Source organism: Lepidothrix coronata, unplaced genomic scaffold (genome assembly GCF_001604755.1).
Source record: "Lepidothrix coronata isolate B3197 unplaced genomic scaffold, Lepidothrix_coronata-1.0 Scaffold45, whole genome shotgun sequence".
NCBI classification, from domain to species: Eukaryota; Metazoa; Chordata; class Aves; order Passeriformes; family Pipridae; genus Lepidothrix; species Lepidothrix coronata.
This window is the reverse complement of record NW_016690225.1, coordinates 5,340,683-5,368,616: the sequence shown is the minus strand read 5'-3', so window position 1 is coordinate 5,368,616 and position 27,934 is coordinate 5,340,683. Positions and strand designations below refer to the sequence as shown.

The 27,934-nt window shown below is 38.5% G+C and overlaps 1 long non-coding RNA gene across 1 annotated transcript; it reads left to right on the top strand.

Moving 5' to 3' along the window:
• The first annotated feature begins 82 nt into the window (after positions 1-82).
• LOC108497131 lies at positions 83-27,252 on the top strand. The gene is made up of 3 exons (XR_001874692.1): positions 83-249; positions 26,255-26,325; positions 27,150-27,252. It is a non-coding gene; the product is annotated as an uncharacterized LOC108497131 (long non-coding RNA).
• The last annotated feature ends 682 nt before the right edge of the window (positions 27,253-27,934 follow it).

Sequence of the window (27,934 nt, the reverse complement as noted above, 5' to 3'; positions counted from 1 at the left end):
ATCCACTACACTAAATTTTTAATATAACTTCAGCTCATAATATCTCTGTGTGCATAAAATAGGTTTAACATTTACCACTTTACTATGCTCATCGATTGCTATTGTCTCGCAGATACTGAGGCATACACTTGGACATAAAGATGCAGAATTGCAAAGTATTACTGTGGGAACTGGATTTCTTAATGAAAGCTTATTGCTGTATGGAGCTCAGCAATTTTCACCTCTGAGAGTCATGATCTTCTTAAAGAGGTTTGTAGTAAATACATATGGAGTGATGTGTCTCTCTCTCTCTGTGTATATATATATGATTTAGTAAAAGACCAGATGTCACAGATGGTTTCCACATGTGCAGATTTATTTGGTGAATATATATATATGTATATATATTGTGTACGTGTATGTATCTTTCTCAGAAAGATATCATAATCATCCAAATGGAAATAGAAAGTAAAAGAATAAAATCACAGAATCATAGAATGGCTTGGGTTGGAAGGGACCTTAAAGATCATCTAGTTCCAACCTCCTGCAGGGACATCTCCTTCCACTAGAGCAGGTTGCTCAGAGCTCCATGCAACCTGTCCTTGAACACTTTCAGAGATGGAGCATTCACAATTTCTCTGGTCAACCTGTGCCAGTGCCTCACCACTCTCACAGTAAACAATTTCATCCTAATATCTAATCTGAGCCTACTCTCTTTCAGTTTGAAACCATTCCCCCTTGTCCTGTTACTAGTCTTTCTCTATCTTACAGGGTCCCTTTAGTTATTGGAAGGTTTCAATTAGGTCACCTCAAAGCCTTCTTTTCCCCAGGCTGAACAATCCCAATTCTGTGAGCTTTTCCTTGTAGGAGAGGTGCTCCATCCCACTAATCATCTTGGTCACCCTCCTCTAGACTCACTCCAACAGGTCCTTCTTGTGCTGGGGAACCCCGGAGCTGGATGCAGCACTCAAGGTGGGGTCTCCACTCTACTCGAGAGTGGAGGGGACAGAATCACCTCCTTTGACCTGCTGGCCACACTGCTTGTGATGCAGCCAAGGATACAATTGACTTTCTGGGCTGCAAGTGCACATTGCTGGATCATGTCCAGCCTCTCATCCACTAGCACCCCTTAGTCCTTGGCAGGGCTGCTCTCAATCTGTCAATCCCCTGGCCTGTACTGATGCAGGAGGTTGTCCTGACACTGGTGCAGGACCTTGCAGTTGGTCCTTTTAAACCTTATGAGTTTAAAAGGGCCTGCTTCTAGAGCTTGTCCAGGTACCTCTGGATGGCATCCCATCATTCTAGACTGTGTGGTCTAGTCTAGAAAATCTAGTCTTTTAAGAACTGAACTATCACAGTCCTTCTACTGCTTCAGAGCCAGGGTGTCATTGTCAGCTTGAGGTGTACCCAGTTGGTCAGCCTGTTAGAGGAAGAGCTGAGAATTGTTAGCTGTTCATCTTTCAGAACTAGAGAATCTCATTTCTCAGAAAACTCAAGGTGCATTCAAATGGAATTTCTTATTAATGGCTCTGACTATCTTGGCAATGAACACTGTGAGGAACTGTCACTACAGTTCATACAGATTGAATCAAACCACTGCGAAAAGATACTACAACTTTTTTTCTGTAGGGGGAACACATAGATGAGAAGTAAAAAGGGTTTACTGTCTCTGCTGAATATGGATTAAGAGGTATTTTAACAACTATTGCCTTCTGGGGTGATACTGCAATGTTTAAAACTTGAATTAATATAAAAAAATGTATGAGTTATTTGTTTTGTTGAGAAGCAAGATTTTCTTATAGTGTACATTACCTATGTATCTTAAAGAATCTAAGTCCATTTTTATAATGGGGAAATCATTACTCTGCGATTCCTGACTTTTTCTTTACAAGCATCTTTCACCTCTCAGTGTTTCCTACCTTTGCATAAAGTGCTTTTTGCTATCAAAGAATATTCTGGTGACATTCCAGTGTATTGTATTATTGTGCTTTATGCTTTTCTTTCTTGGAAAAAGATGCATTAGAAGATGTTCTTCCAGAAGTGATGTCTGGCCACTCAGCCAGCTCTCCCAAAGGTATATTGGCGGGTTGGAAGCTTGGTTGTCTGCCATGGGCTTAAAGAACTACTTAAGTGCTGTGTATTGATTTTCTGACACTTTTTCCTAATTTTCTGCTTTTAAAAGTATATAGTATCCTTCCACTTAAGGAAAAAGGTGAGAATTCATCAGAAAATTTAGCCATTTGGCTCTTACAGCCTTGTATGTCCATAATGCCTGCAAAATGTCTTTCTCATGTTGGAAGTTCATAAACTTCAAAGAATGTTTTGTCTTTTGTTTTGTGATTTTCCTTTTTTGAAGCATGAAAAAAATTCATAGTATCTCTGGGGCACACTGAAATCACATATTTAATATAATGCAAAAACCCTAGTAATGCCTAGAAACTGTGTTTCAAATCAATAATTTTATTGAACTGTTGAAAAACATAATGCTACCTGAGAGATGGAGGAAAAAAAAAGCTCTCTTCTAACAGGAGCATGATTCTTCAAGGTATGCAAGGCTTTTACTGATGTGGGAGTGAATGTTACCTCTAATGTAGCCAAGATGGAGCCTGAAGAAAACCCTTAAGCAGTACAGTAGGGTGGGTAGCAAATGAAGGAGAAGGTCATTCACTTTATTCCTTCATTTTAATATAATATGAATTGAATGAATTGTGCTTCTCCTTGTCCTTATCGAAAATTATGAGAAAATACAGTCTAGATACAAAGTGACAGACCTCCCAGAAGTGAAAGCTCAAGATGAATGTGCCAGTGATGAGCACCAGGAATCTCCAGAAGCTGAGACCAAAGTTCTGGATGAGAATTCAAGGGATCATAATAGCTGTCCCATCCTGATATTATCTAACTCCTGCTCTGGAAATTGGCAGGCAAATGCTAGCACTTAATAGTGTTTGTGTTATGAAAGTTTAAAGAGATTTTTTTTATATACACAGTAAGTCCTTTCACAGTACTTCTTAGAAAAAAAAGGAACAAACCTAGAACTTAGGAAGAAGAACCTGGATTTGTGTGTTCTGGTCACATAAAGCTCGTACTGAATATCCAAAGCCATCTGTGCTGGACACTAAGTTAGTTTGCCTTCCTGTGGAAGGGGCTGAACAGGCATTCATAAAATCCCCTATACTTCCTTTTTCCCCCCTGCACCAGTGCATCTCTCACATCCAGGAATCCAGCAGCCTACAGCTTTCTCAAGGGCAGTTATTCTTACTCAAGCTAACAGAAACACAGAGTTCAGTACTCATTTACTGTTTAGTATTCACTGTAAACAAATCACTGCTAAATTATGAATCAAACCTTTGGTGCACACTAGTGTCTTTTGGAGGTGCCTGCCATATGCCAACAGGCATACATACCACTGAAGTCATACTTAGGTGTCTAATAGTGGTACCCACAAAGTACCAACTGGCAGAAGTAAACAGCTATTAAAAGTTACTATCAGTGTTCCTTTAACAGGTAGATGTAGTAGATAATAAGTAGGAAAACTTACTTTTTAGTGGATAAACTCAGGCAGGGTCTGCCATGAGAAGGTAAATTTTATAAAGCTCAAAATAGAAGGAGATTATTACCATTTTTCCTCACAATAACATCATTCCCATAAGGATTCCTTTATATTACATGCATACTGGCAAAAGCTTGAGAAATGTTGGAGTAATACTTTGATAGTAACTCATTAGTAAATCATTATAATAAGTTTTACTGGTTGAGAAATTGATAGCATAGCTCTGACTAATGTATTTTTTATTAAAAGCTGGATGAAGGGTAAGCCAGTATTTAATGTATAAATGGTGATCAGCTAACAAGAAGTATCTTGGAGCTATGCTTGATAAGGGGATGGGTTAATGTCTGTAAACATTCTAGTGACTCCTAGTGGGGAGACTCCAGCTCCTATCTGTCACAAGCTTGAGCTCTTACTGCACCTGCACATGGTAAGAATGACAAGAGATTAATTGATTAATTCCCAGCAGGCTGAGGGACATTGCTGCTGAATGTAATGCAGCTGAACTAAGTTCCCAGCTATAACAGAGAAAGGGAGAAGGCAGTAAACTAGAAAACGGTTATCAGAACTCAGAATTTTGGGATGTTGAAAGTTTTTGGTAGCAAAGAACGGCTCTGTGACAAGACAATGTGTGGAGAATTTTGATGCATCTTTGGTTATGACAGGTTTGCCTTCAACAAGTGTCTTTGTGGAAGAGTTAGTTTTCACCTGAATTGTTAGCAAACTAGTTGACCTTATAAACCAATTGAAAAAAATGGTAAACAGCTAATAAATGGTAGCTACCTTTCTGGCTGTGGAACGAGTATTTTATTTATATATGTAGCTGGGACAATATAGGCTCTATATCTGTGAGAGTGCTGTGCAGCCATCTAGCCAGGATCCTGGTATAGAAATATATGTCGTGCTGACTGGAGTCAACTGGATTAAAAATTACAGAAGCCACCTCATCTCCGCTTCTAGTTACATGTAGCATGGGAGTATGATTAGAGAAGAAGCATTGATGTGATAAAAGAGAGAAGAAGTTAACTCTCAGCTTTTAAGCGGAGTAGAAGGCAGTAAGGACACTGTTACAAGTGAGAGAGGCAAATTCCACTGAAATTATAAATTTTATACAGTTAATACTGTTACGGTGTGAACTCTAAGAAACAGGAAGTAGAGTTTTCATTTCGGGTTGGGATTTTCTTTGCTTTTTATGTTTTAAAGGCCAGGTAATATCTGTAGGGTGATCTCCTCCAAAGTGTAATCCGTAGAAATGTCATGATTTTTAATGGCTTTCTCTCTCTTTCTTTCTGTTCTCCACCGCTAGGTCACATCCATAGCCTATCTACTTTGACATCCATGTATAAGGGATCCATTCACAGGGTCCCTACAATATATTCGTTTTTTCCTTTCACGTGATACTGTGATACTTTGGTTTTTTTCCCTTCTATTTGCAAATGACTTTTTTCTTTAATCTCACTTTCATTTTCTTTTTTTTATATTACATTTCTGCTTTTTTAAAAGCTGTATCACACTGTCTGTGTGTGTTTTTATCCATATCTTTCTTCTACTTCAGTCTCTCCTGCTTGCAATGCTCCTGTAAAAAGGAGGTGCAAAAGCCAAGTATTTTCTTGGTATAAATATATATTTTCTTGAGGTATAAAGTGAGTTACTGGCAGATCTGCAGCCTGTAGCCTGGCTGTTGAGAGCTGTGCGCATAATCCATTACCACTGTGTGATTGTTCTCTCTGGTTGCTGAGTTGTGTGAGATAGGACTGCTGGGAGGAGGTGGCAGTTGCTGAACAGATGTGCTGAACAGAAGGACTCAAATAACCGGTGTTGTGGAGAATCTTTCTGTCATGGGAAGGGGCTCTGAGATACCGACAGGGAAAATCTTCACTGCTCTTTTTCTATTTTGTGGCTGTTACCGGAGCTGGAAGAATCTGATAGTAGAAATAGTCATTCTCAAATAAACTTTTTGCCTGTTTGAAGCTGGTTTCTAATACTGCCCATACAGCAAATACAGCTTAAACCCCTTACTGTGTATCCCTTCCTTTACTGCTTAAAAATTGAGGCTGAGTGTTTCTTTTATTAAACAAGTTAGAGCAGGCTAGAGATATAACTAGATGCAATATAATTCTGCAATATAATTTATATTGTGCAATATAATGTAGTCTAATATAATTGCAATAAAAAATGTGCAATAGAATGTAAGTGGTGAGACACTGGAACAGGTTGCCCAGAAAAGTTCCTCATCCCTGGAAGTGTTCAAGGCCAGGTTGGATGGGGCTTTGAGCCATGGGCAGGGACACCTTCCACTAGACCAGGTTGTTGGTCAATGCATATGATATGAACATTTATTCCTTGCAAGATTATGCAATGTATGCATTAATGGTATGTGCCATTAACTTCAAGGAAGTCAAAAAGAAAACTCTTAATGTCAGTTCTAAACTCGTCAAAATTGAGGACCACCTTTTCTCAGCATTACAGCCATTTCTCACATTTACTCCATCTGTTGTGCCCATATGCCAAGTGGAGAAATACTGTGTTTGGAAGAAGTGACATTTCAATTTCCAGTGAAATATTTGGATCCTGCAGAACTTTATATATACATAACAAAATGTTCCTCCATCTAAATGTTTAAAACAAATGTTTAAATAATTGTCATCTGTTAAAGTGCCCTTAGAGCACTGGGCACTGGGTGGTGACAAATGGAAATTAATTTTATAGCAAATATACTTATGGGAATTATTTTATGGTTATGGGAGTTGTTCCAGCATATCCTTGATGATCAACAACCATGTTTGCTGTGCTAGATCATCAAAAGAAAGACATGGTTGTACACTTGGGCACATTGTTTTCAGACAACCTCATCTGCTCATTTTCTTTTTACATATAATAGCGAGGGTATTTTCTCCCCTTCCTCTGTCACAGCTTTTCAGTGTCTTTCAGGAGCCGCTTGCCTTAAGACTGTCGGAGAAATTCCAGGTTAAGTGATGGATTTCTGTACTTTCACATCTGTGTTACAAGTGGAATCAGTTGATCTCTCTTCTGTCTTAATTTCTGTTTTGCAATTCTTGTTTTTGTGGAGGGCCTCAGCTTGGCATCCAGGAGGTCTTTCACATACATTTAGATTCAGAAAGCCATGTAGTCCACCCACCTGAGGCTCAATTCACCTGCCTGTATACCTGCTTGTATATATGTGTGTGTGTGTGTATGTCTGTGTATATATATGTATACACATTTATGTGGTGTATATATACATATATGTACGTATATACCTCTACACATCTGTGGTGTATATGTATACATATAAAAGAAATACCATATATATGTATGTGGTATATGGTTGGCTTGCAGATACCTGTATGCAGCTTGTGTGAGAGGCTGTCACTAAACTATGAGATATATGAAGCCTCAGAAATTACTTTCTTTCCTTACTTTTGTTATTGCTTATCCACTGGATCACTGATTTGGTGAACCACAGGTGTACATGCAAGTAGATAAATAAACTCATTGAGGCTATTAGACCTAGAAGTACTCGTGGGCTTCAAACTAGACATGTGTATGTGCTTTATTTATTTGTGGCTGTCTAATTAGTGGTATAAATATTGTCAAAAGCGGTACATGTGAAACAGTGTATAATAACAGCTTTGTCAAACCCCCTCAGTGCTGGGGAGGGGAGCAAAACATCCATCCCATTAGCCACATCTGAAGTTAGACATGTGAAGATTTTCTCTTGATACCTACCAATATGATTGTTATTTCCCTTTCCTATGAAGTGGGCTATGTTTGAAAACATTCATCCAAAATACAGGTGAGAGCATTTGATTCCTGCTTGAGACTGAAGGGTTCAATATGCCTGAAAGGAGTAGGAGGGAGAGAACTGTACAGGCTGGGGGGCACCTACCCAGAAGTTGTGTGGGGAGGTGGAAATACTACTGCTACCCCCAGAGAAGTTTAGACATCTGAATGCCCATTGCCTACAGAAACAGATTTTGAAGAGACCCAGCTGCATTGCTTGCTGTGCTGTCTTAAAAGTCCCAGAGAGACCCAGCTGCACTGTCTTAAAAGTCAGACCACTGTGTTGTGCTCCCACACTGGTGCAAAGTTTACAGAGCGGCATGAGTTAAGGTGTGAAAGCACTCACAGGTAGTCTTTAAGGTGGTGTTTTGGCTGGGAGCTTGAGTGTCTTCAAGCCAAGAGGGCTGAAACTCCTTCTTGATTCCTGGATGTTTCCCCTAGTGCCTGGGCACAATGGGTGCTGCTGCAGACCTTGTAGATGGGTTGCTGCGCTTTGAAGGACATTGCGAGTGGCAGAGCTGGCTGTGGTGGGGATCCTGGAACAAGGGTCACGGCAGGATTTCTGCAGGGGACAACCCAGCCCAGGCAACCTGCCTGGCTGAGAAATAAGCCATGTGCTGAGTTTCTCCACTTTGCTGGTGTCAGAGAACTCCTGGCACATTCTCTGCTGCTACTATCCTGCATGCTGGAGCCCACTGAGTCCTTCGGGCCAAAACTGCTACCTCCATACTCCCTCCCACACAACCCAAATTTGAACTGACAGTACATGCAGTGAAGCAGGGGAGCTTCTGCCCCCCTCCTGGGGCAGTGTGGGGAGATCTGAGAGCATGGTACCCCCAAGGGCACCTGAGATGGTTGGAGGTATCTGGGCCAGGCACAGACCCTGTCATGAAGCCAGAAAGGCTGTTTTTCGCTAAAACCTTCTCCTTGGTATTCCCTCACATGGATGGTGGAGATAGGGCTAGATTTCAGGCACCAGATCAACTTCACATCTGTTTTTAAGAAGCAGTATCACTGCTGTCTAAATACTTGGGGGACTTCAAAGGAGAAAGTGCGGCAGCATGGAGTCTGGGCTCCTCTCTGCATCAGCACTGGCTGGCAAAGGGAGATTTCAGCATCGAGGCTTTTGAGTGAAACATTCGATTAAATGTGTTGTGGGTTTGGCCAGTTCCAGTCCTGATTCTGGGCCCAAATGAAGGCCCCAACTTACTATACACATAAAAGACAGAAAGCTCCATCTGAGGTTAATAATTGCCATCCTAAAAAATTCTTCCTACAATTCCATTCTGAAGGAATATTAAATTGTTATGTTCCCTTTTTTTCACAATCTGGTATGTTTTTTCATTCCTGAAAAGTCAAACAAAGCTTTTTCAGTAAAAAGATACAAAAGAAGGGGGTGAGGGAGTGGGGGGAAGAAGCCAAGAAGGCAGATAAACCTATTACAATCAAACAAATAAGATACCTATGTGTACACAAGTGGGATATATTTAAAAAGGCAGTCAGAAGGCCCAAAGCCTTACTCTCTGCTTCCCCCCAAACTTTTTTTAAATAACATAGCACAAAAAACTAACTGAGAAATTCCATACATAAGTATCTAATTACTTATTATTTAATTATGAAAAAGAATCTACATTAAATGAAAACCACTTGGGTTTAGTAGCTGAAGGGAGTTGCTATTTTCTTCATCTTTTTTAGGACAATGGAGCATAATTTCTGTGATGAAAAAAGCAAAGACTGTTTTACTTCTGTCCAATTTCTCACTCAGATGTTTAATTCCCTCATCCATCTTCCAGATCTTCTCCAGACTGGATATAGGTTCCTCACTGAATGTATTTTTTCTAAAACCTGTGGGTTAAACTGCTCAGCTTTTGTATACTCTTCATGATTTTGTAGTTCACTATCACATCCTTCCTGAAATACCTCTTTTTCAGTTCTTAATCTTCTTAATGGTCTTTTGTGTAGGAGTCTGTCCGTATCATCCTTATTGCCTGCTTTTCTGAGCTTTTCCTAGTTGTATGATATTCTGAAAAGCAGGATGCCATGGCACGATGCAGTGTTTTATGTTTTCTGTATTGTGTTTACTGAGTTATGATGTATATTCTTCTTTTATTATAGCAATTCCAGATAATCTTTGACTTTTGTCTGTGTCTGAGCTTTGAGTTAATGTTTTCACAAATATACTCAAAGCAACTGAGGCCTTTGAGATGTAATAAGAAATTCAGACATACCTTTCTGTATCTGTGCTTAGGAATTATTTCCCCCCTAGGCTTTCACTTACTGGATAATGGCTTTCATCTTCAGGCAATTTAATTGCCTGGTAACTCTTTCTAGTGAAAACTATTTATTGCCTTATTCAGCCAGTCATAGATTTCATGATCCTGAGTGCATCTGTGTCATCTGTGAACTTGGTAACAGTTGTGAACTTGGCAACAGTTTTGAACTCATTATTTGTTCGTTTTCCACATACATTCTGAAAATATGGAGCAGCAAAAAAGGCTTGAGAGCAGATTCTTGCTGTCTCAGTCCCTTTATTTATTGTTGCCTTGCTTTCTGTCTTTAACCAATTACTAATCTCCTAGAAGACTTTTTTCTTTTAGTGCATGATAGTTTCTTTTCTTCAGTTTAGCAAGGGCTCTTGTTGAGAATCTTTGAAAAATCACACATACTGCATTCCAATGATCATTCTTAGCTGCATTCTTATTAAATATTTTTGTTGTCTTACTCTGGGTATATTTTCCCCTCTGGTTACATCTTGAATTAGTTATGTAAACAGTTTTCTTAATTGAAATATTTTTATTTTCTCCTTTTCTGCTATTTATCTATACTTACTTTTCCTTCATTTGCTAAGATTCTAACTTGCTGTTCAAAAGCTCTCCATCATGCCTGCAAACCTTTTTAGTCATTTATTTTATTTTTTTTAAAGACTCCTTCTGTTTAATTGTTCTCAATCAAGTTAAACTAGAAGGAGATCTGGAGGGAGGGGAGAGGAATTTTTCCATTCTGACAAGGATACTGAATGTACACTCTGTTTGTTATACTTTTCTGTAGCTGCATTTTGATTTTTGTCCTGCGAAATACTGAAGAAAATCTGTAGCTACTTTTTATGGATTTTTTTTTTGCCTAGATTTTGGCAGTCATGTAGCCATGTCTTGTTTTGTTTGAAATTTTGTATTTTTTCTATTTCCTCCCCAAGCCATACTTTGTTATGTAAAAGCATGAAAATACTAAACAAGATTTTCTCCATGGTGTATTTTGAGACTTCTGTGTTACGCAGTCCATATATACTATAAAGTATTAATATTATCATCCAAGTCAAATGCATTTTGTCTCAGATAACATCTTTTAACAATAAACCCTTCATATTTCTTCTGTATTTAACTTTGTAGCATAAAATACCTTAAATTATATAGTTAAGGCATGTCAGTTTTATCTCTAAATATAAGGAGTATCCTCTGTGCTCTGAGGATATGTCTGATAATATACTGATGTAGAGAAAAAAGGGAAATATGGTAAGATACAAGAAATATAAAATATTCTACAATGACTGGAAAATTGAAAACATCCCACTGCAAGCAGGAAAAGGCATATTTTTATGATCTAAAAGGAGGGGAAAGTGTGAGGGAAAAGTATATAGGAGTAGGATCAGAAAGAAGATTCAAATAGACTTAAAATTCTCAAGAGACAAAAAAGAAAACATGCTCATAGAAAGTTTGGCTTAAACGAAATGTTTTATTAAAATTCTTACTATGAGTAATGTTAATAAGAATATGGGACATGAAAGGAAAAAAGATCAGTTAGTGAATATTTAGATTAATATATTATCCACAGAAAGGGCCAGAAGGAGGACCCGGGAAACTACAGGCCCGTCAGCCTGACCTCAGTGCCTGGCAAAGTTATGGAGCAGATCATCCTAAGTGCAATCACACAGCACTTACAGGATGGACAAGGGATCAGACCCAGCCATCATGCGTTTAGGAAGGGCAGGTCCTGTCTGACCAACCTGATCTTCTTTTATGACCTGGTGACCTGCCTGGTGGATGAGGGGAAGGCTGTGGATGTGGTCTATCTGGACTTCAGCAAAGCCTTTGACACCATCTCCCACTGCATACTCCTGAAAAAGCTGGCAGCCCACAGCTTGGACAGAGGCACTCTGTGCTGGGTTAGGAACTGGCTGGAGGGCGAGGCCCAGAGAGTGGTGGTGAACAGGGCTGCATCCAGTTGGCAGCCAGTCACTAGTGGTGTCCCCCAGGGTTCAATATAGGGCCCAGTTCTGTTTAATATCTTTATTGATGATCTGGATGAGGGGATTGAGTGTACCATTAGCAAATTTGCAGGTGACACTAAGCTGGGGGGGAGTGTCGATCAGCTGGAAGGCAGGAGGGCTCTGGATAGGTTGAAGAGTTGGGCTGATTCCAACAGGATGAGGTTCAACAAGGCCAAGTGCCAGGTCCTGCACTTGTCCTTGGCCACAACAACCCCATGCAGCACTACAGGCTGGGGACAGAGTGGCTGAAGAGCAGCCAGGCAGAAAGGGACCTGGGAGTTTGGATTGACAAGAAGCTGAACATGAGCCAGCAGTGTGCCCAGGTGGCCAAGAAGGCCAATGGCATCCTGGCCTGGATCAGGAACAGTGTGGCCAACAGGTTCAGGGAAGTGATTCTTCTCCTGTACTCGGTGCTGGTGAGGCCACACCTGGAGTCCTGTGTCCGGTTCTGGGCCCCTCAGTTCAGGAAGGATATTGAGATCCTGGAGCAGGTCCAGAGGAGAGCAACGAGGCTGGTGAAGGGACTCAAGCACAGGTCTTATGAGGAAAGGCTGAGGGAGCTGGGGCTGTTCAGCCTGGAGAAGAGGAGGCTGAGGGGAGATCTCATCGGTCTCTACAACTCCCTGAAAGAAGGTTGTAGCCAGGTGGGGGTTGGTCTCTTTTCCCAGGCAACTATCAGCAAGACAAGAGGGCATGGTCTCAAGTTGTGCCAGGGGAGGTTTAGGTTAGATATTAGAAAGAATTTCTTTACAGAGAGAGTAATCAGACATTGGAATGGGCTGCCCAGCGAAGCAGTGGATTCTCCATCCCTGGAGGTTTTTAAGAAGAGACTGGATGTGGCACTTAGTGCCATGGTCTAGTAACCACAGTGGTGTTGGATCAAGGGTTGGACTTGATCTCAGAGGTCCCTTCCAACCCAGCTGATTCTATGATTCTATGATTCTATGATTCTATGATTCTATGATATGAGACTATAGAGCTTACTTTGGGAACAAGATGAAGCAATTTCTGATTCATTGTGCTCTTCTTGGGGAACTCATGGAAGGCCAAGGAATCCTTGACAACTGGCAAAAGGCAAAGAAATTGCATTTAACATAGAAGGAAAAGTAGTTTTGAGTGGATCCTATTTGCTGAGAGAATAGTAAATTGATAAAAATGCAACTCATTGCTTGTCAATATCTCAAAGAAATTTAATATTCTTCTTGGGAGCAAGTAGTACAATGGACAAGGGGAAACATCATTTATGATACAGCTTGTTTATATAGGCTTTTGGTCTCCCCCACATGGGACTGTCAAGAACAAAATAGGAAGTATGGTGGACGGTGAGGCGGATACAAAATTCTACAGAGACTTTCAGTCAAAAAAATGTTTGTGTTAGCTGGCACTTAAGGTGGCCTATCAGCGAAGTCAAATCAGCTCTTCCCTTGGTGAGGTACCTAAATTTTCATGTGTAATGTATACTTGGCACTGTAAAAAACCAAGATTTTTTCAGAAGAGGGACAACTGGCAGAGGTTAGAGAGAACATGGTTGCAATTCAAAATGGCTTTGCTAAATTGCAGGAATAGTCTGAAATAAATACGATGAGTGATAACCTGGTAATTTCATGGTCACCCTAACAAGAGTTGCCTTCTAATACTTGCCTCACTTCTGCCCGTTTTAGGAAAACAATATCACAACCTTTCTCTTTTGTTACCAAGAATTGCTCATTGCACTTTGATCATTTCTTCTCTGTGTGAAATTCGTCTGACTATATGTAGAGATGAACATTGCAGGCTTTTGTATCTGAGCTTGTCAGAAGAGAGAAATAGAGTGTGATTTTTTTCTGATTTTAATGTAAATGTCCAAATTAGGCTGGATTAAATCCTTTCTAAAAATGCCTGTTTTCATTTCCTGAGTACTAAGGATTTCTATGTTGGGGGTAGCATCTACACTGGAGTTATGTTAAAAACAGGCAAGATGAACCCTTCTCTCTGTCTACATCTGTACTAGAAAGTGAAATGCTGCCAGTGAATGTTTTTGTCAGTGAATAGCTTGAAAATTCCCTGGCATGATGACTGATGTTTTCCCATATAATTGCCAGGTATAGTTCAGAAGTTAAAACACTCCAAAGACCTTCTCGGTGAGCTTGCACATATAGGCACCAGATTTTAGACAGCAAGACAGTTCATGTGATTAGACATTGCCAGCTCCATCCCAGTTGACCTTGCTGTCTGGAGAAGTCATTAACCGATTTGCCTGGGAAAGTTAATAAATCATTAGCTAACTAGTATAGGAGTGTTAATTTCCCCTTTCTATTTTAGAGCTCTCATTAGTACCTGCTCTTCTAATTTGGATGTTTACACTGGTTGCCCCCACAAAAGCTTTTGTCCACTTGTTACTGTTTTAGGTATCTGTGGACAATCACTGTTGTCCTTATCATTAGCATGGTTGCTATTTCCCTCTTCCTTAAATCCTGCATGCATGTATTTCTGAGTAACACCTAAATCATCTTCCTCCTGTATTTTATTTCTGAACAAGTGAAATCTTTGTTAATGCTATATCCAATAAATCTCTATTATTCTAATCAGGTAGTAATTTTGATAATATGAAGGCTTCCAGATTTTGCTAGGGTTCCTTGCTTTTGGATGAAAAGCTTAGTATGTAAGATATTCAGCAACTTGACAAATTACCATTGGGTTTTTTTCTGACTCTTACGCCACTTTAATCAGTAATCCTCAGTGACTGAAATTTCTTCAAGAGTTTTGGATGACTGTATCCAAAAAGTTTCTTTCCTTTCTTTTTGAGTGTTGCACCATGTCTACACAGCAGTCCCTTTGAAGCATAAAGAAGGAAGCCAAAGTGCTACCAGAATAGGTATGCACATAATCAGGGTATATTTTCTCTTTCCTCTGCTAACTGCTTTTATTTTGCCCTTCTATCCCTGAAAGCATGTGTATATGTCATATTATCCAAAAGAGGTCAGTCATTGTCTAGCCTTTTCATACCTACGAAAGAGTTGAAGAGAATATAATGTGAACCTCTGGTTCTAGTGATTTCTGATCTGCTCACTTTTAGTCCCAGAGGAACCATCAGCCCATATGTGGGTTAGCAATGCGGTGAAGTAGTGATTCAGATGAGCCCCGGCAGCTTTTCTGTTAGTGAACTCAGGGCCCTTTGCAGTGGTACTTTCTGATACTTCACAAGTCAGCAGATCATTCTTCCAGCTTCCTCAGCACTGAGTCCCAGAAGCACTGCCCTTTGAAATGTATAAGCCACAACAAAGAAGAAGCAGAGGCCTTGGGGCTTTTTTTTTTAAATAATTAGGTTAGATTCCTCGCAGGTCACCAAGATAGCTATCGGCTGTTGGCCTTGGCTGCTGGGACTAAGCAAGCAGCATTTCCTGCCTGAGGAGCAGACACATTCCTTCTCTCCTGGTGGAGTTGCTTCAGATTCCCTAGATAAGCAAGAGCCTTCACACTTCCAGATCTTCTTCTGCTTCGGGCAAATACATATTTCTTGCAACAGATCTTTTTCTTTTACTTTCTGACTTTCAGTGGATGTAAGACCCAGTCTTTCAAAAGTCTGCATCAGGAGATCCTTATATTTATTGGAATCCGTTTGATCACAGCTTGCACAGAAGCAGTGGAAGATCTGCCAAAGAGATGCCTTCAATAAAACATTGAGGACCCATCATTTTTGTCCTTGCATATTATTTTGTTCTTCAATTTCCTGTTCTGTAACTTTGACAGGAAACTCCTCTGCACTACCTTTTCGCTTTACCTTTTTCCATGGTTTTCTTTAGGTGGTTATGGAGAGAAAAATGCTCATTGGAACCTAGAGTATGTTTCTACAAGATAGTGATTATGAAAATGCATACAAATAAGTGGTTATTATAATTATGTAATTTGGGAGGTCTAGTGAATGCTAGTAGCCAGAATTAGCTTGCAGAACAGAAAAACATTGAGTAGTTTGGAATAGAAAGGACCTCTGGAAGTAATCTGGTGTCTCTACTCAAAGAAGGGCCAACTGGAAATTAAAGCCAACTTTGAAGTTAGATCAAGCTGCTGAACCATAAGATCAGAAATTTTTAGGACCCTTTAGTTATGGACCGTGCTTCCTATTTCATGTGATGGCAGAAATTTTGGTTTTTATTAATATTCCATATTCCGTAATTTTATTTTTATAGATGTTTTATAGATTCCTGTAATTCGATGAAGAGGCTGCAATACTGGATACATTTCAGACATGAATGGACCACAAACCAAAACAGAAAAGATACTCAGGAGCAACAGATAAGAGTAGGAACAGAAAAACTGAGTTAAATGTTATAAACCCACTCATCACCAATTAAGGCAGAAGTAACAGAGATGATAGATTGGGAAAGCTTCACTTTATTGACCTTTTGCATCATTGGAGGGCACAGTTCCTTCACACAAATATAATTTTCTAGCTATGTTATTCTTGAGGGAGAGGAGAGAGAAGAAGAAAATAAGAAGGGCATGGGCAAATAATAATTATACTAGAAGGGTTCCATACACACCACATGTTCCTGTACAAAATGTGCATCAAAACAGCCTTTAGCTTTTTGATCTGCTACAAACATCTGTATTTTGTGGGCTTATGCAAACTCAATTAGATCATTCTCATATTTGATGCTAGTTGAACAATTATGCTTTTGGTTGCTTAGAGTTCTGTACAGCTAGTTCCCTTCTGCTTTAGCTTTGTTGAAGTCAGATCAGGATATCAAATGAAAATATAGTTGATACTCAGATCTACTTCTGAAACTAATAGCTACTGTTGTTCAAAGCAATAGCTGGTGTTCTAATAGTATAACTATTTGCTGGTGACATGGCAGCAAAAAGCTTTGGTTTCCTTTTGATATCTCTAATTATTAACCAAAGTGAATGTTACCTGATTTGCAAGAATTTACATCATAGTTCCACTCTGTCATAGAATATTCCAAATTAACCATGAAGGAACAAGACAATGTCATAAGCCTATCAAAATCAAAAGGTGATCTCAGAACACAGTTACAGTCATCCAAGTCCTCAGAACTTATATATAACCTCACTCATCAGAATTGGTTGTTAGCTAATACTGAAGATTATTTACTTGTAATGTATTCCAATGTATTCTAACCCTTGCTATTTTTCATCTTCTTTTTTTTTAACTCTTTTTTTTTCTTTTTCTTTAATTGTTCAAATACACTGAGGGCAAAACAAACTAGAAAGTTACTTAACATATGTTCTTCTGAGCACTTAAAATTGCCAGGAACCATCTAATTTTTAGCCAAATTATTTGCACAGTTTGTTGAGTTGGAAAAAAGTACATGTAGCTGACACAAAATTAAGCAGCTCCTGTGTGCAGCTGATCTTTAGTGATATTTTTCTTGAAATCTCCAAGCTAATAGAACTACCATATGTGTTGGCTACCAAAATGCATCTTGTAACTTGTTGCTATGGCTGTTGCCTATGGAAACTTACTTTCCTGCCTGATGTTAAAACATAGCGTTTCTTTCTCTAAACATAGTAAGAAGAACTGGAAATTTCCTTGCTAAGACACATTATTATAGCCTTGGACTGTATTTTAACCTGATGTGGTCTAAGCTCATGTAGATTGTCTTCTTTGCACATGTAGTTATAACTATACTGCTTTGCAGTTGAAACACTCCCTGTACTAATGGCAATATGCAGCGATGTCTGTTTCTTCAATTTTTTTTTGTTCTTTTCAACTTGCATAAATATCATCAGGATCTTTGAAGAAAACTTGCTTTTAAAGAAAATTATTTGGGTGATGCAATCTATAAGGATAAGAAAACTTGTCAGTTCCTTACTACTAGAGTGAAAAATGCATACGATACTTCTGGAAGCTGATTATGTGGAATTAGAGAAATACATAGGTCTTTCAAACTATGCTTCTTTGGAGAAGCATAAAAGGAACATAGTCTTTTCCTCTTGAATTCTTAACCAAGAGGAAAACTGGAACTCTTCTAGTCATGGTGCTCCAAGGAGGAACTGATCATTACTGTGCACCTTGTATTGTCTTTTAATCAATTTGATTTATTTTTAAGATTCTACCAAGTCAAAGTGGCAATCACTCCATATTTATTTTTCATTCATATAAATAACAAGCATAAGGAAGTAATGCCACATTGAATGAGATCATCTGTCTATCATGCTTGTTATTTTGTACTTTGCAATGACCAGTAGCAGACACTTAATATAAATTTAATAGAAGTACAGTATGCTAAACCTGCTCATTTCCCAGGAGTCAGCTCTTCATTTATGATGATCAGTGGTTGTAAGCACTTCCTGAACTGTGGGTATCATCTGGACTATTGTGCTATGTAGCCTCTGACAGATCTATTCTCCATGAGAATTTTTTAATGCCTTTTGGAACCTTTTGGGCTTTTGACCTCCACAACATCCTGTGTTAATGAGTTCTACAGTTTAATTTTGCATGTGATTTAATTATGTGTGAAAAATTACTTCCTATGTTTGTTTTAAACTTTCTGCCTGGTAAATAAATTAGGTACTCCCTGATTATTATACTAAGAAAAACAGTGAGTAGTGCTTCTCTATTCAATTTCTCCACATATTTCATGTGTTTATAGATCTTCAGAACATCTCCCTTTTCTTATCTCTGTCCAGACTGAAGAGACTGTGTCAACTCTTCTTGCATTAAAATGACTTCATATCTTTTTTCAAAGATGTGCAAGGATACATAATGATGGAAAGGTGAAGGTGATGTTGCTGTATATGACAATAACTCACACTAAAATGGTGGCTGTGACACCATTCCTTTTCCAAATTAGAGGGACTTCTGGGCAACCAGCCCTTCTGACTACTAGGCTGTTTTAAAGTGAGTCTCTGCTTATATGCATACTTTTCTCCAGCTATCCCTAACAGGCAATTTCCATGACTTGTGCATGACTTTAAGAGATTCTGGTTAAATTTACACTCTGGAATTACTCTGTTACCTTTACTTTCCTCTTTTTAGCCTACTATCAGTGTACTTACCTATGGTTTTTTTTTTCTAATCTAATAATTAAAAGGTGCCATTTAATTGCTAGATATTCTAGACAATATCTGACCCAGTTCATTACTAAAGCTACACTATGTCTTCAGGACCTGTTTAGATATTAATGGGTCATGAACGCAAGTACTTCATTAACAGAATTCACACCTACAGAAAATGAGATTTCTATGTCCAGCTGCCTTGTGTTATGCAGCAAAGATATGCCAGTCACCTGATTTGCAGCAGGGCAGCATTGCTGATAATCAGAGCCGTGTGCAGAAGGAGTTGTGGGAACTGGTGGAATTGGAACGTCTGTTAAAAGTGCCATGTACAGAGAAGTACCTCAGATCCCAGATGTGCTGTGTTTTCTTGTGTTTCCAAACGTGGCACTTTCATTCGTAACCAAAATAATCATAACTGCAATAAATCCCATTTTTGTCATATGAATGCTTTTACCCTGTTTTGGTTAAACATTATATTTTATGATAACATTCATCAATCCTTTGCCATTAATGTTTTTCAGATGTACACAAGTTACAATCTGCTAAAGAAGCAAGTACAGTGCTGGGGGGAGGGCAGTCACTGTCTCGGTGACGGTGAAATACACTGACACTTTATCAGCGTGAACCACTCTGGGCTTCGGCTTCTCTTTTATTCTCAAGCTAGGTTCCCTAGGTTTTGCCAATCTTTTGGTGATTCTTGGTCACATTCCATCAAGCTAGGGCCAACCTTTAAGTATTCTGGAAACTGGATTTGGTTCAAACCTTAGAATAATTTATAGTTTGGGAAAAATATTTATATAAAACCTACTTTGATTCAGTCAGAATTTGGTGGATTTGTACGAGTTTTATTTCTAGTTTTATATCCTGTTTTAATGGATCTGTGTAACTGGAACCTGAAGCTGGTGATACATATGTTCACAGAAGAAAAAAAACCCCAACCTTATTTTAACTAAAAGTGCTAGCTGGTTTTGCCCATTTCCATGAAGCAATGAGTAAGATGAGTAATTTTCTTCCATTCTACAGTGCAAAATTAACAAGGTTCAAGGATCCATTGCAATATAATAGTTTCCTGGCAAACTGAGCTGATGTTCTATAGGATCACACTGTGATCTTCAATTGTTATGTGCCCACAGGGGCAAACATATGTACTGTACACCTACCTTCTCAGTATGACTCTCTCCATGGCTCTCGTACATTATCTAGAGATAATGTAGCACACATGCTAAAAAACATCTGTTTTGGATTGGAACATGTTCCCTTATGCACAGCATTTGGCATGGCTTTCTTCTTGCAAGTTAAAATGTTTCTCACTCAAAGAGAGGTCATGTAGACCACCAAAAGACAGTTTGACTGAAGGCCTATGTCTGAGGGAGGGCATGCAATCACAGAACTCCACAATATTGTCACCTATGTGTATGTTACTGGGTAACCTCACTGGAGGTTTTCACCTCAGCCTGAAAACAGTTCCTGGAATAAAAAAGAGACCTCAGAAGTCTAAAATGTAGTCTGTGCAAAAGTTCATGTTGCACCTAGTATGAAGTAGAGTGGCTTGTATATAAACAGGCACAAGGCCCTGTGGAACTGGGGCCAGTATACATTAGAGGGTGCTGTTAGTGTAGCCAGAAGATGTTAGGGGGTCCAAAGGACACATACAGGATCGTGAAGGTAGTGTGTGCATAGGTGAAATTAATTCTTGTCTTCCAGTTTAAGTCAGTTTGCAAGATCGGGTCTCTTTGACTTCACATAGTTTAGTTCAGAAACAGAGTGAAGACAATGGGAAGAATCCTTTTTAAAGCAAACTTTATATCTCAATTTGCTTTGTAAGGTGCCTGAAAAAAAAAAAGGTTTCTCAAATCTAGATGCCATACTTATTTAGTAATTTTGTAAAATTAATGTTGATCAGTGACTTTTGTAAGAATCATTACAGCTTATCATACTAAGAACTGCTTCAGTTTGAAAGGATGACAGGTGTGTTTCTTTGAAAATATCTTACCGTAGAATCATAGAATATGTGGAGTTGGAAGGGAACCATCAGGATCATGGAGTCCAACTCCTGATCCTGCATAGGACACCCCAAAAGTCACACCATGTGCCTGAGAGCATTGTCTAAATGCTTGTTGAACTTAGACGGGTTTGGTGCTGTGACCACTTCTCTGGGGAGCCTGTTCCAGCACCCAACCACCCTCTGGGTGAAAAATCTTTTCCTGATGTGTAACCTAAACCTCCCTTGACACAGCTTCCTGCCATTTCCTTGCATTCTGTCGCTAGTCATGTGGGTGGAGAGATGGGTACTGGCCCCTCCACTGCCCCTTTTGAGGATGTTGAAGACCACACTGAGGTCTCCCCTCAGACTCCTCCAGGCTGAGCAGACCAAGTAACTTCAGCTGCTCCTCATAGAGCTTCCCCTCAAGGCCCTTCGCCATCCTCATTGCCCTCCTTTAATAGCTTAATGTTTTATATAATTGGATTTCAAGGCTTTGGGCTTGTAATTAATAAATGCTTCAAAGAGTAGTCTATAATATTTATTTAAAGTCAGTCTCTGGGATGCAAAACAAACCAAAAAAAAGGAATACAAGCACAGTTGAAATGAACTATTACAATATTTTAAAATAACCATTTCCTTACAAAAGGGATGTAAGCTTTTAGAAGTTTAAAATTCAGTGGCATTTAGTCTTATTTGGAAAAATTTTGAAAGAAGTTTACAGATGCAGATGGTACATAGAGGCTTGAATATTTGTATAGAGGTCCATCAGGCTAAAAAATATCATAATCTACATTTTTTTCCTTATTAGTGAAGATGAATTCACCTTGTAATTTACGTATTCACACCTGACCTGTACATTAGATGACTTTGTCTGAACTGAGCACTCAGTAATTAACTGAAGATTTCTTGGGGGTGCAATTAAAACATATTGTAAGTGTTGAAGGTGTTACCTGATCTGCTGTTTTATGTGACTATTTGGGTAAAATTTAATATTTGGCCAGGTAAGCCCAGCAATGAGAGAAATCACCTCTGCTGAAATTCTCTTTCAGGTTTAGCATTAATATGCTGGAAAGTAGAGATGGCAATACTTCAGTTTTCCTCCAGTATGTGTCTCAGGAATGTCTCTATTAAATTAATGGCATTTATGATGAGATTACCTATTTCTGATAGTGTTGATTACTTAAACTTTGCTCTGATATTTGTTCTTCGTAATTCAGAATTAGATTATCTTAAATGCATTATTTATTCCAAAAGAAAGAACACTCTTCTGCTTCCAAGACCACAATGAATATCCCAAATGGCACTGGATGCCTGTGTGAGGAAAAGTTAATTGAATTATTTGTTTTATTGAAAAAGAATGAAAATGTTTTCCTTTATTTTAGAAAGATATCTTGAGAAACAGAATCATGTAAATCAGGTTTACATTCTGACTTAGATGTTTTTTCCTATGTCTTCATCTATACTATTAACCTAAGCTCCTGGAAAATAATTAGCATCTATCCTTCAAACACTTATCATAAGGAAGCCTTCAATTCACAGCATACACACAGTAGTCACAGCCTTATTGCCTTATCCAAAGGCAACATAGTTTAGCTGTTGCTGTTTCCTAGTCGGAGAACTGTCTGGGGGAAGAGCTGTGGGAACTCACGGCAGGCTCATCTCGAGTCCCAGGCAATCTGCCCCAGTGTTACTACCTAGCCAGTTCAGCTGATGTATTTTATCTCCAGACATATTAAAGCAGTTGGAAAGATTCCAGTAGACTCCAATGGGCTTACATCAGGCAATTATACAATTGCTGGAGAAGTTAAAATTAATACACCTTTATTTCAGCTAGAGATTCTTTTGAAATCAATGTAAAATGATATGGAAGTATCTTAAGAGATATTTATCTCAGTGATGTGTGGTTTCCCCTAAGTACTGCCATGCTGAACATTAAGGAGTGAATGGACTTGAGGTTTAATCAAATATTTCCTTCTAACCAGCTGGGTGGGGATGGAAGCTTTGCAGTGTAGAAGGGCAAGGGAGCTCATGCTGGCACGAGACCACGGCTGTCTGAGCTGCCTACCTCATGCACAGGCAGTGATACATTCACTGAGCTCTGTAGGCACTGAAGCAGTTATTTTCCTAAAATTGTTTCATTATTAAATTTCCACTAAAAGAGTTTCCTTTCTATTGACAAATTGCAGATGTAATTTTCATTACTTTGTAAAACGAATTTAAATATTTGCTATCTCAAACAAGTCTTTGTGCTCAGTATTCCCTGAATGTCAGGTTATTATCCAGACTCCTTACCTCTCTGTGTCTGAAGGAATGAATGAGTGACATCCCCGTGGACAACTGGGAATAGCTCACAACATGTAAATGGTATGTTAGAAACAATTATCCACTTTTCATTTTCTCCAGGGTGTTCTGAGCCTTCACACTTAAACATACTCAACTACCTTATTGAACACATTGCGACTACAAGCAAAAGTTTTAGAACTGAGCCATTTGTAATAAGTTTGGTCTTCAGGGTGCTCTTGTTGATTTATTTCTATTTATAAAATAAATTGGGCAGTATTTAAAACACTTCTGATGTAATATTAAAAGATGAAATTGTGGGTTTGGACCGTTATTGGCTAGAAATTTTGAGATTCAGAAATAAATATACTGGAGGCAGAGTCAATCCAAGAAAGCAATCCCACAGGCATGCTTGTTTCCCAGCCAAGCATTGTAGTCTTCCTATACTGACGCTTTGTGTTCAAGTTTAGAGTTTACCCAAAAGGGCGATAACTTCTAACAAGACAGATTTTTATTTCTATCTTTTATAGACTCTCTAGCTCTCTCAGGAATGCCAAGATGATGTTTTCCTAGGTAAAAGGTTAAGTCATGAACCAGTACTGACTGTTTCAAATGTTTTGGTCTAGAGTGTTCTACCATATATACTGTACAACACACAAAGAGTTAATACAATTCATATTATGTGTGCTGACTATAAGGAATTAGTGTTGACATTCATGCAGGCTTGTTTCTATAAGGAAGTACTTCAGTTATTGCCTTTGTGTCCTATTAATTTCCTTTCCTTTTGCCAAGCAGCGTGTTTTTTTTCATATGAATCATTAATTTTTTTCCAACATGATTGTTTTGTTTAGCTAAATATTGAGTCTCTCTTAATAATGTGGAAGGAAATCTTGACAAGAAATGAAACAGATCATGAATTAGTTGTCTGAAGCCATTTTTACACTCCTTTAAAAAGACCAAGGAAACCTTTCAAAGGAGTTCAAAGAGAGGGAGTAGAACATTTGGTGCAGATGTGACCTTGTGGTATGTGGTTGGAAATGTATGGAAATGCAAAAGGTTATTTTTTACTATCAAATGTAAACAAATTTGTTTCTTATTGTTTCAAGGGTAGTTTTTCTTAGGGTTTCTCCCTGTGTTGAATGTTAAGTATTCATTATACTTCACTATAGCTTTCATTCGGTTGCAATCATTGTAATAAGTTATGCAGTATTTATAGATTATAGTAGCACATAGTTCTGCAAACAGTTTCAATGCAGTTGAACCTCCTACATATTTGTCTTGGGTAGATATTTAATAAAAGCTGAAGTGATGCTGCAGCTTTGAGGCATTAAAAAAAAAAATCTCGCTTCTATTGATCTGCCTATTTCCACGAACTTCATGAGATCTTTGTTAAATTTCTTTAAGTTTTGGTTACCTTGAGATCAGAAGTTTGTGGGTAGGGTGGGATTCAGAGTATACTGTATGTCTTATTTTATTTATTTTTTTTTACTAAGTATCCATACAAGAATAACACACCAGCACTGAGCTTTGTCTTGCTGTTATATGTCCCTTTCTCCTTAGCTTTTGGCAATCAATGGCTTAGGGATTTCCTAAGCTAGAGACAGCATCTGGACCATCATATTTTAATAGCCACTGGTGGACCCTTTCTCTATGAATTTGTCTAATCTCTTCTTTAACTCCATTTATGCTTTTGGCCTTAACAACATCCTGTGGCAATGAGTTCCAAAATATAATTACGTGTTGTGTGAAAAAGTACTTCCTCTTGTTGATTCTTAAATACTTGTTATGGGCAAAGTGTATTCTCTGCTGAGTGATAACACTGTTTGCTTTACTGCACTTGGAAGCAATCACACCCTGGACAATAGGTGTTCCCAGCAGTAGGTCAATGCAGTTGTATGTGGGCACCAGTGAGAAGAGTGACAGGAGACAAAAGAAGTGTGTAGAGGCCCCTGGTTTATTTGAATTTGTTCTGTCATTAGACTGTACATAACAACATGTACATGCCCTTAAATAGGAGTTGCACTGCTGAATCATTTGTTGATGATGTTTAACAAAGTGGACAAGTGTTTATTGTAGGCTCTTCTTCTTCCCATACTTTGCAAATGAACTGAAATATAAACTCCAATTTACCATACATGGTTAGATGCAAGTTTTCATTGCTATGTGTTTAACAATGTACAGTTAATATATTATGCACTAAACACTTGTGCATAATACAGATAACATAGTTGTCTAACCCACATGATGTATTTACTGTGTCAGGGTCATTTTTTTCTGGCCAAGAGTTCTCAACTAGCAGCTGCATTGAGGGATGTCATTGTGAAACCATGCCCCTGAGCAGCAGGATCAATACTTTTATTACTAGCAATGTTTTATTTGGTAATAAATATTTTCCCAGATAAGGTGATTTAAATGAAATTGCTGATTGCTTAGAACTTAGACTTTTTACTTATGCAGCAAAATAAGGATACAGGGAACTCTAACCCAATATTACTAAAGAAACCAGTGCCTGAAAGGTAGGAAAAACTTTGTGCAGCTGGATCCTCTTATTCATGTCAGCAATGTCCCAAATGATTAGGGTAAAAATAGGTCTTCAGTGTTTGCTTTTCTGTATCACTGTGAGTTAATTTTGGATTATATCAAGATGTTTAGTGTTTGAAGTTGCATTTGCGGAGCAGTTCTTCCACATTTTTTAAGAGGAATATTCAAGAACTAATATTACTGTAGATGATGGTTGCTCTTTTCACATGGGTTTTCAAGACTAGAATTAAATTCTTATAGGGACATACTTGGTTGCACTATAATGTGCTCTCCTCTTTCATTTTTCATTCAATTAAACACCTATTTAAATCTCAATAGAAAAAAAATGTGCCTGAGGAAACACTCTATTTGTAAAGGAAAGTGTGATATTGCTTTACACTCCACTGACAAAGACTCTCATAATATCACCACTAACCAGTGAAAGTATCTTCAGCTAAAGCCATGAAAGTGCAACATAGTCTATATTACTAGAATATATTTGGGGAGGAGACATATTGCTCATTCTGTGTTGTCAAATTGTAGGCATCTCCCTAAAGCAGAGAGTAGTCTCTCTATCTTCCCATATATAGAGAATGCTAAAAGAAAGGAAGGTCTTCAAAATGTTTAAATCTGACTCCTATGCCAAAGAGGGACACTACTATAAAAGGTTATGCATTGCTCCTATTCAGAATTGCTCTTTGGAGGTGCCTGTTTCTTTCTCTTAGTGTGATGTTTGGCAAAGTGAATTTCCTCCCTGCAGGTTTCACTTCAGGGAAGTGTTGTGAACTCTTTTGCAGGTGCTAAGGGAACTCAGAATAGTATAGAAATAGAAAAGGGAATTTACAGAATTCACATGGACTGTGGAATTCAGTTAATGAAGAATTTTGCTTCCTTCTAGATGTTTTTCAAGCCCTTGAACCTACTGCCATGATTCATGCAAACTTAAGAGGTCAGAGTGCAATAACTTCAGTGAGTACCATTTAACTTACATTTCACGTGCAAAATCATTTCCAGTGAAAAGTTTTCTGCTTTACTTCAAAGGAGACTAGCAATTTTCATGTTGGCAAAATATCCAGCAATGAGACAGTTGTCTACAGCCTGGCTTGTGCCAGGGGCTCTAGAACTGTGCTTAGAAATCTTCTTTAAAACACAGTGGTCAGAGGAATCAGGATAGATGAACTACAGCTCACAGTGGGGTACAGTATAGTCCTCAAATATGTATAATTGATGCTTTCAAAATATTTAGCTTTTAAATAAAAATTTAAAAAATCCCTGTATTAGAAAGAACAGAGAGGATTTATTGGAAAATATTTGTGAGTTTTCAGGACAGGCTTAGAACCTGTAGCCATATGGACAACATATGTATACATTAGCTGAAACCAATATGTAGTTTCCACTGTCCAGGCGCATAAAATTTATTTTGTAAATTCATTTTTATGCCAATAATTCTAAGATATATTGCTTCATATCAGTGAAATCCAGTTATTTGTTTGTTGTCCAAAGTAAGCGGGAGGAATGAGCACTTGCATTAGCAAAACTGAGATGGCATCCCATGCAGCTCAGTTTCAGAGCCCAATTTTTTAATAACAGAGAGTGATATTTTGAGAGAAAAACAGTAAGAAAAAATACTGTGTTGGTTAATATATGCAAAAAAATGGAGGAAAATGAACATGTTTTTGAAAATGTAAGTATTTCCTTGGGAGCTTGGGAGGATTGTTTTGATTTTAAATAGTGGATTTCTTTGTGCATAGCTTTTCATTTTAAAAGTATGCATTCTTGGTTTTTTTCCTAAGCTCCTCCTTCTACAAATGTGTCATGCCTTGAGAGAGGTACATAATGACATTAACAATAGTTCCTGGTTTCTTACTCCTGGTATGGACTACTTCTGAAAGGAAGGTGAGTTTAAAGACATGATCAATCCTGATTTAGATTAGTCTCAAAATCATTAAATTTGAAAGGTACCTGATACATTTGGAAAGGTACCTTTTAATTCTTAGCAGAATTGTTTCTATTGTTACTTTATTTGTTGTAGTTTCACATGACCTAGAACTATTTCATGCAAAAAGAACTGCTGAGATCCCACCCATGCAATCTGTTGCAGCATCCCTAGACTGACTTGTATGCTGCCACAAAGCTCCTGAGGAGCAAGGAGGGTTGGTTGGTTGATCAGTATGTGAGTTGTTTTCCATCTTACTCTTTTCCTTGTCTGTCTGGGAAAGGGAGTGTTAGAGCAGCTGAGTGGGTACTTGGCATCCAGAGAAGGCCAACCCACCACAATGTTATGGTTTTGATTCAGTGGCTGGTGTCTCCCCACATCAGTACATGTAGAGATGTGCACAACACCAATTTTGAGTATCTCCTCCTGTTGTTCTGGGGTTTTGTTCTCCAGGCTACCCACAGTGTTTACAAGCTACCTTGTTGCTGATATGCCTTTCTTTTTAGAAGAGGTGTGTGTTTAGGTGGACCTGAAATTATGAGAAAGCAATGCATCCCTCAGCAAACAGAAGCAGAAGTAAAGCCCATACTTATGGTATAAATTAGGAAGCAAATAAGACCTGCAGTTCTTCAGTGAAAGCAT